Here is a 10,153-nt window from a genome sequence, read left to right as displayed (position 1 = left end):
GTATTTGTGTTGAACTATGGACAAGGTCCCAAGTGGCTTCCTGGCACTGGTTTGGCCAAAGAGGGGAGTAGGGTGTTTGTGGTCAAACACTCAAATGGACTCACATGCAGGAAATACTTGGACCGAACCAAACTCAGATTTACAGACTATCCAGAACAACCCACAATAGACTCCACCTTTTTCGACCCTCCGACACACACACAAGTGGCAACCGACCCAGCGGTTGGCCACGAAGCAGAACCATCACCCACAGCAGCCCAGCAGGATTCACCACCCCCAGCGAGGCCAGCTGCACAGCAGCCCAGTGAGGGCCCAACAAATGACTTACCAAAACCAGCATATGCACCGAGACGATCAACCAGGGAAAGAAAGGCCCCAGATCGACACACATTGTAAATAGTTACACTATTGACTTTGGTGGGGAGTGTTGTTATGTATGTAAACCTGTAAATGCCATGTCTAACCACCAGAGGGCTTATCCCCTGGAGTCCCAAGGGATCCCACAATCCCTTGGGAGCACCTGTATATAAGGCCTCACACTCTGAGATCTGTAATAAAGGACTACGGTCACACCTTACTTTGAGCTTGCAGTATCTAGTCTGATTCTTTATTCAAGACATAACATCAATGACTTGGACTTGAATGTTGGGGGTATGATTAAAAAGTTTGCAGATTACACTAAAATATGCTGTGTTTTTCATACTGAAGAAGAAAGCTGCGGACTGCAGGAAAATATCAATGTACTGGTCAGGTGGGCAGAACAATGGCAAATGGAATTCATTTGGGGATGTCTAACAAGGCAAGGGAATACACATTAAATGGTACAACACTGCAAAGTGTAGAAGAATAAAGGGATCTTGGAGTGCAGGTCCACAGATCCCTGAAGGTAGCCGGTCGGGTAGATAATATGTTTAAGAAGGCATAAGGAATACTTGCCTTTATTAGCCGAGGCATAGAATACAAGAGCAAGGAGGTTATGCTTGAACTGTATAAAACACTGGTTAGGCTGCAGCTGGAGTACTGTGTGCAGTTCTGATCACCACAAAGATGTGATTGCACTGGAAAGGGTGCAGAGGAGATTTACGAGAATGTTGCCTGGACTGGAGAGTTTTGGCTATGAGGAAAGATTGGAGATGTTGGGTTTGTTTTCTTTGGGGGAATGATTAAGAAGTTTAAAAACAAGTTATTGTTTTCTTTGGAACAGAGGAAGCTGAGGGGAGACCTGATTGTTAAGTATCGAGTAACTCCATGAGGCTAAGTACGGTGAGCTAGTTCAGACATGACCTTACTCCAGTTTATTTACGCTCAAAGTGAGGTGAGGATTCGACATGGCTGTCAACATTATATACCTGGCTTGCACGTGTCTGCCAGTGACCATTAGGACTCCGACAGTCGCGCCGCCAGTGGCAGGTAAAACCCAGTTATCTACATAACATCATTCCCCCCAAATCCTTGGTACAGGTTGAGATGGTCTGGGGCCTTCCGCTCTTCTCAGTTCGAACCCAAGCTTGGGTGAGTTAGTAGGACAATTGCTGCATTGCGGAGCAGTCGGTCTGACAGGATTGTCGGGGATGATAGGTTCGTCTTCGTAAATGACACAAGGGTCAACTGCTGGTTGGATGTGTGTTGGTTGGTCGATGATGATGTCATCTTCAGTTTGTTCTGGGTTGTCTGTGAATCGCAGTTTGGTTTGGTCAATGTGCCTCTTGCACGTTTGGCCATTTAACAGTTTGACTACAAACACCCTGTTCCCCTTCTTGGCCAAAACCGTGCCAGCAACCCACTTTAGACCATGACCATAATTCAGGACAAACACAGGGTCATGAACAGCAATGTCAAGTGTTACGGCCGTGGGATCGTGGTACCATTGTTGGTTTCAACATGATCATTGAGATCCGGGTGTACAAACGAGAGCCTGGTTCTGAGGCCTCTCTTCATTAACTGCTCGGCAGGAGGGACCCCGGTGAGCGAGTGGGGTCACGTTTGGTAACTGAGCAGAATGCGGGACAAGCAGGTCTGTAGGGGGCCATGAGTCACGTGTTTTAGGCTCTGCTTAATGGTTTGGACAGCCCGCTCCGCTTGACCGTTAGATGTGGGTTTGAAAGGGGCAGACCTGACATGCTTGATGCCATTACGGGTCATAAACTCGTGGAACTCCGAACTGGTGAAACACGATCCGTTGTCGCTGACAAGGACGTCGGGCAGGCCATGGGTGGCGAACATGGCCCGGAGATTTTAAATAGTGGCTGTGGACGTGCTGGATGACATGGTTACGCATTCAATCCATTTGGAGTAAGCATCCACTTCCACTAAAAACATTTTGCCGAGAAAGGGGCCGGCAAAGTCTATGTAGATCCTTGACCACGGTTTGGATGGCCATGCCCACAAACTCAGCGGAGCCTCCACAGGTGCGTTACTCAGTTGCATGCAAGTGTTGCACTGATGCACGTATGACTCCAAGTCCGAATCAATGCCGGGCCACCAAACGTGAGACCTGGCAATGGCCTTCATCATGACAATGCCTGGGTGGGTACTGTGTAAATTTCGTGCAAAAGTTTCCCTGCCTTTTTTGGCATAACAACCCCCATAACAGACAATCAGACTGGATAGACAATTCATCTTTGCGGCAGCTAAGGCTTAATTTCATCCTGCATTTCCCTGGGAATGGCAGACGAATTTCCATTTAGGGCACACCTTTTTACACTTGACAGTACAGGATCCTGGCTAGTCCAGGTCCTAATTTGGCGAGCCGTGACGGGTGACCCTCGCTCTCGAAGGCGTCTATGACCAGCAGCAAGTCTGCGGGCTGCGGCATTTCCACCTCTGTTGTGGGCAATTGAAGCCAGCTAAGCACATCAGCACAGTTTTCAGTGCCTGGTCTGTGGCGGATGACATAATCATAAATGGATAATGTCAGTGCCCAACTTTGGATGCGGGACGAGGCATTGGTGTTTATACCTTTGCTCTCAGAAAACAATGAAATGAGCGGCTTGTGGTCTGTTTCAAGCTCAAACCAAAGCCCAAACAGGTATTGGTGCATTTTCCTAACCCCATATACACGTGCTAAAGCCTCTTTCTCTACCATACTATAGGCTCTTTCAGCCTTAGACAGACTTCTGGATGGATATGCAACTGGTTGGAGTTTGCCTGATACATTGGCTTGCTGGAGCACACAACCGACCCCATATGATGAGACGTCGCAGGCCAGCACTAACCGCTTACATGGGTCATAGTGTACCAGTAATTTATTGAAACATAGCAGGTTCCTGGCCTTCTCAAAGGCTCTATCTTGAGATTTGCCCCAAACCCAGTCATTACCCTTTCTCAGCAACATGTGCAAGGGCTCTAACAATGTGCTCAAACCCGGTAGAAAGTTACCGAAATAGTTGAGAAGACCCAGGAACGAACGCAGCTCCGTCACACTTTGGGGTCTGGTTTGCATTCTTGATGGCCTCTGTCTTTGAGTCCATAGGCCTGATGCCATCTGCTGCAATCTTTCTCTCCAGGAATTCACTTCTGTTGCCATGAAAATGCACTTGGAGCTTTTTAGCCTGAGTCCCACTCTGTAAAGACGACGTAGAACCTCTTCCAGGTTGTGCAGGTGTTCGGTGGCGTCGTGACCGGTGATCAGGGTGTCATCTTGGAACATGACGGTTCTCGGGACAGACTTCAGCAAACATTTCATTTTTATCTGAAATATGGCTGCCGCCGAGCGAATTCCGAAAGGGCATCTGTGGTATATAAACCATGTCAATTGATGCATGTCAATTTTTTCGAAGTTTCGACTAGCTCCTGTGTCATGTAAGTGGAGGTCAGGTCCAATTTGGTGAACGACTTCCCTACCGCTAGCATTGCAAACAGGTCGTCAGCCTTGGGTAATGGGTTCTGATCCTGTATCAAGACTCGGTTGATCGTTACCTTGTAGTCGCCGCAGATCCTGACCATGCCATCACTTTTCAACACCGGGACAATTGGATTGGCCCATTCACTGAACTCGACTGGTGATATGATTCCTTCCCGTTGAAGTCTGTCCAGTTCGATCTCGACCTTCTCCCTGATCATGTACAGAACCTCCCGAGCCTTGTGATGGACGGGTCTTGCATCCGGGCCTAGGTGGATCTGCACAGTGGCTCCCTTGAAGTTGCCGATGCCTGGTTCGAACCACGAGGGAAACTTGTTCAGCACTTGAGCACATGAAGCGTCATCCACTGATGATAAGGCTTTAATCCAGTTCCATTTAATTTTCTCAAGCCAACTCCTGCCGAACAGCATTGGGTCATTGCCTGGAACGATCCACAATGATAAATCATGCACAGCTCCATCGTACGATACCTTTACTGCCACACTGCCAATGACTGGTTTGAGCTCTTTGGTGTAGGTACACAGCTTCGCATTGATTGGGCTCAGTTTGGGTCTTTTTGCCTTAGTGTCCCACAGCTTTTCAAAAGCCCTTTGGCTCATTATTGACTGACTCGCACCCGTGTCCAACCCCATTTAATTTAACTTCCAGCATTATTGGAGGACTTTTGGTAAAAGAATGTACTCCATACACCTCTTCATTCTGTACCTCGGATTGAGTTGCCTGTGCCATTTGATCCATGCCGGATTGATCATAAAGGATTTAACACTCTTTGTCCTTTTAGAATTCTGTTGTAATGTGGCCCTTTTTGATTTTTGCCCTTGTTTTCTCTGCCCTCCACTCTTGTTTTACTCCTTTCTACCTTTTGCTTCTGCCCCCTTTTTACTTCCCTCTGCCTCCCTGCATAGATTCCCATCCCCCTGCCATATTAGTTTAAACCCTCCCCAACAATATTTGTTCGGCTTTATTTAAGTTTAAGACTAATTTCGGACTTAGGCAAGTTACTCTCAAATGTAAGGTGAAATTCTATGGTATTATGATCACTCTGCCCCAGAGGATCCTTTACTATGAGATTACTAATTAACGCTATCCCATTACACAATGCAACATCTAAACTAGCCCATTTGCTGGTTGGTTCCATGAATTCCTATAAATAGGCCCAGCGGCAGTTGGTGAGTTCGGACAGCCCAGCTGGTGCAGCTGCAGCAGGGGCAGAAGGCAAAAAAGAAGTAGAAAGAAATTGAAAGGTGACGTCACAGCCAAGGGGGTAAGTGATTGGCTGGTGATTGATAAGTAGTTTTTCGATTTCTTTCTTTATCAGCAAGTAACCTTTTAACATCGTTGTTGCCCAATTAAGTTAACCCAAGGGTTAAGTCATGGCAGGAGAGCTCGGACACTTGTTATGCTCCTCCTGTACTATGTGGGAACTCAGGGTCGCTTCCGGCCTCCAGATCCTGATGGACCGCATTGCAGCACTAGAGCTGCAGATGGATTCACTCTGGAGCATGCACGATGCTGAGAATGACGTGAATAGCACGTTTAGCGAGTTGGTCTCACCGCAAGTAAACGGTACACAGCCGGATAGTAAATGAGTGACCAACAGGAAGAGCAGTGCAAGGAAGGTAGTGCAGGGGTCCCTTGTGGTCATCCCTCTGCAAAACAGATACACCACTTTGGGTACTGCTGGGGGTGAAGACTCTTCAGGGGAAGACAGCAGCAGCCAAGTTCATGGCACCATGGGTGGCTCTGCTGCACAGGAGGGCAGGAAAAGGTGTGGGAGAGCGATAGTGATCGGGGATTCAATTGTAAGGGGAATAGATAGGATGTCTCGGAGCGGGTGCAGGACATTCTGAAAAGGGAGGGTGAACAGCCAGTTGTCGTGGTGCATATTGGTACCAATGATATAGATTAAAAATGGAATGAGGTCCTACGAGAAGAATTTAGGGAGCTTGGAGCCAAATTAAAAAGTAGGACCTCAAAAGTAGTAATCTCAGGATTGCGACCAGTGCCACGTGCTAGTCAGAGTAGAAATCGCAGGATAGCTCAGATGAATGCGTGGCTTGAGGAGTGGTGCAGAAGGGAGGGATTCAAATTCCTGGGACATTGGAACCGGTTCTGGGGTAGGTGGGACCAGTACAAACCAGACGGTCTGCACCTGGGCAGGACCGGAACCAATGTCCTAGGGGGAGTGTTTGCTAGTGCTGTTGGGGAGGAGTTAAACTAATATGGCAGGGGGATGGGAACCTATGCAGGGAGGCAGAGGGAAATAAAAGGGAAACGGAGGCAAAAGATAGAAAGGAGAATAGTAAAAGTGGAGGGCAGAGAAACCCAAGACAAAAATAAAAAGGGCCACATTAAAGCAAAATTCTAATGGGGCAAAATGTGGAAAAAGACAAGCCTGAAGGTTCTGTGCTTCAATGCGAGGAGTATTCAGAATAAAGTGGACAAATTAACTGCGCAGGTAGCAATTAACGGGTATGATGTAATTGGCATCACAGAGACATGGCTCCAGGATGACAAAGGCTGGGAACTCAACATCCAGGGGCATTCAACATTTAGGAAGGATAGACAGAAAGGAAAAGGAGGTGGGGTGGCGTTACTGGTTAAAGAGGAAATTAATGCAATAGTAAGGAGGGACATTGGCCTGGATGATGTGGAATCGGTATGGGTGGAGCTATGGAATACCAAAGGGCAGAAAACGCTGGTGGGAGTTGTGTACAGACCACCAAACAGTAGTAGTGAGGTTGGGGACAGCATCAAACAAGAAATAAGGGATGCGTGCAATAAAGGTACAGCAGTTATCATGGGCGACTTTAATTTACATATAGATTGGGCTAACCAAACTGGTAGCAATGCGGTGGAGGAGGATTTCCTAGAGTGTATTAGGGATGGTTTTCTTCACCAATATGTTGAGGAACCAACTAGAGAGCTGGCCATCCTAGACTGGGTGATGTGTAATGCGAAGGGACTAATTAGCAATCTTGTTGTACGAGGCCCCTTGGGGAAGAGTAACCATAATATGGTAAAATTCTTTATTAAGATGGAGAGTGACAGTGTTAATTCAGAACTAGGGTCCTGAACTTAAGGAAAGCTAACTTCGACGGCATGAGGCGTGAATTGGCTAGCATAGACTGGCAAATGATACTTAAAGAGTTGACGGTGGATAGGCAATGGCAAACATTTATAGATCACATGGATGAACTTCAACAATTGTACATCCCTGTCTGGAGTAAAAATAAAACAGGGAAGGTGGCTAACAAGGGAAATTAAGGATTGTGTTAGATCCAAGGAAGAGGCATATAAATTGGCCAAAAAAAGCAGCAAACCTGAGGACTGGGAGAAATTTATAATTCAGCAGAGGAGGACAAAGGGTTTGATTAGGAGGGGAAAAATAGAGTACGAGAGGAAGCTTGCTGGGAACATAAAAACTGACTGCAAAAGCTTCTATAGATATGTGAAGAGAAAAAGATTAGTGAAGACAAACGTAGGTCCCTTGCAGTCGGACTCAGGTGAATTTATAATGGGGACAAAGAAATGGCAGACCAATTGAACAAATATTTTGGTTCTGTCTTCACGACGGAAGTCACAAATAACCTTCCGGATGTACTAGGGGACCGAGGGTCTAGAGAGAAGGAGGAACTGAACGATATCCTTATTAGATGAGAAATTGTGTTGGGGAAATTGATGGGATTGAAGGCCGATAAATCTCCAGGGCTTGACTGTCTGCATACCAGAGTACTTAAGGAAGTGGGCCTAGAAATAGTGGATGCATTGGTGATCATTTTCCAACAGTCTATCAACTCGGATCAGTTCCTATGGACTAGAGGGTAGCTAATGTAACACCACTTTTTAAGAAAGGAGGGAGAGAGAAAACGGGTAATTATAGACTGGTTAGCCTGACATCAGTAGTGGGGATAATGTTGGAATCAATTATTAAGGATGAAATAGCTGCGCATTTGGAAAGCAGTGACAGGATCGGTCCAAGTCAGCATGGATTTATGAAGGGGAAATCATGCTTGACAAATCGTCTGGAATTTTTTGAGGATGTAACTAGTAGAGTGGACAAGGGAGAACTGGTGGATGTGGTGTATTTGGACTTTCAAAAGGTCTTTGACAAGGTCCCACATAAGAGGTTGGTGTGCAAAATCAAAGCACATTGTATTGGGGGTAATGTACTGGCGTGGATAGAGAATTGGTTGGCAGACAGGAAGCAGAGAGTCGGGATAAATGTGTCCTTTTCAGAATGGCAGGCAGTGACTAGTGGAGTGCCGCAGGGCTCAGTGCTGGGACCCCAGCTCTTCACAATATACATTAATGATTTGGATGAAGGAATTGAATGTAATATCTCCAAGTTTGCAGATGACACTAAACTGGTGGCGGTGTGAGCTGTGAGGAGGATGCTAAGAGGTTGCAGGGTGACTTGGACAGGTTAGGTGAGTGGGCAAAGGCATGGCAGATGCAGTATAATGTGGATAAATGTGAGTTTATCCACTTTGGAGGCAATAACACGAAGGCAGAATATTATCTGAATGGCGGAAGATTAGGAAAAGGGGAGGTGCAACGAGACCTGGGTGTCATGGTTCATGCAGGTACAGCAGGCGGTGAAGAAGGCAAATGGTATGTTGGTGTTCATAGCTAGGGGATTTGAGTATAGGAGCAGGGAGGTCTTACTGCAAATGTACAGGGCCTTGGTGAGGCCTCACCTGGAATATTGTGTTCAGTTTTGGTCTCCTAATCTGAGGAAGGATGTTCTTGCTATTGAGGGAGTGCAGCGAAGGTTCACCAGACTGATTCCAGGGATGGCGGGACTGACATATGAGGAGAGACTGGATCAATTGGGCCTTTATACACTGGAGTTTAGAAGGATGAGAGGGAATCTCATAGAAACGTATAAGATTCTGACGGAACGGGACAGGTTAGATGCGGTAAGAATGTTCCCGATGTTGGGGATGTCCAGAACCAGGGGACACAATCTTAGGAAAAGGGGTAGGCCATTTAGGACTGAGATGATGAGAAACTTCTTCACTCAGAGCGTTGTTAACCTGTGGAATTCCCTGCCGCAGAGAGTTGTTGATGCCAGTTCATTGGATATATTCAAGAGGGAGTTAGATATGGCCCTTACGGCTAAAGGGATCGAGGGTTATGGAGAGAAAGCAAGAAAGGGGTACTGAGGTGAATGATCAGCCGTGATCTTACTGAATGGTGGTGCAGGCTCGAAGGGCCAAATGGCCTACCCCTGTACCTATTTTCTATGTTTCTATGATGTATTCTAGGAAACTGCCTCAAATGCATGCCATGAACTCGTCCTCCAGACTACCTTTGCCAATTTGATTTGTCCAGTCTATAGGAAGATAAAAGTCTCCCATGATTATTGTATTACCTTTGTTACAAGCTCCTATTATTTCTTGATTAATATTCTGTCCAACGGTATAGCTAGTGTTAGTGGGTCTATATACTGCTCCCACCAGTGCTTTCTGCCCCTTGTTATTCCTTATCTCCACCCATAATGATTCTACTTCCTGATCTTCTGGGCCAAGATCCTTTCTCTCTACTGTCCTTATGTCATCCTTTATTATCAGGGCTACTCAGGATTGACCCCAGGAATTGAGGGATTGACCCAGGGATTGACCCCAGGGATTGAGGGATTGACCCAGAGATTGACCCCAGGGATTGAGGGATTGACCCCAAGGATTGAGGGATTGACCCAGGGATTGAGGGATTGACCCAGTGATTGACCCCAGGGATTGAGCATTGACCCAGTGATTGACCCCAGGGATTGAGGGATTGACCCAGGGATTGACCCCAGGGATTGAGGGACTGACCCAGGATTGACCCCAGGGATTGCGGGATTGATCCAGAATTGACCCCAGGGATTGAAGGACTGACCCAGGATTGAGGGATTGACCCAGAATTGACCCCAGAGATTGACCCAGTGATTGACCCCAGGGATTGAGGGATTGACCCAGGGATTGACCCAGAATTGACCCCAGGGATTGAGGGATTGACCCCAGGGATTGAGGGATTGACCCAGGGATTGAAGGACTGACCCAGGATTGACCCCAGGATTGACCCCAGGGATTGAAGGACTGACCCAGGATTGAGGGATTGACCCAGAGATTGAGGGATTGACCAAGGGATTGCGGGATTGACCCCAGGGATTGAGGGACTGGCCCAGGATTGACCCCAGGGATTGAGGGACTGACCCAGGATTGACCCCAGGAATTAAGGGACTAACCCAGAATTGACCCCAGGGATTGAGGGATTGACCCAGAATTGACCCCAGGGATTGAGGGA

Source organism: Pristiophorus japonicus, chromosome 15 (assembly GCF_044704955.1).
Source record: "Pristiophorus japonicus isolate sPriJap1 chromosome 15, sPriJap1.hap1, whole genome shotgun sequence".
NCBI classification, from domain to species: domain Eukaryota; kingdom Metazoa; phylum Chordata; class Chondrichthyes; family Pristiophoridae; genus Pristiophorus; species Pristiophorus japonicus.
This window is presented reverse-complemented; position numbering follows the sequence as displayed.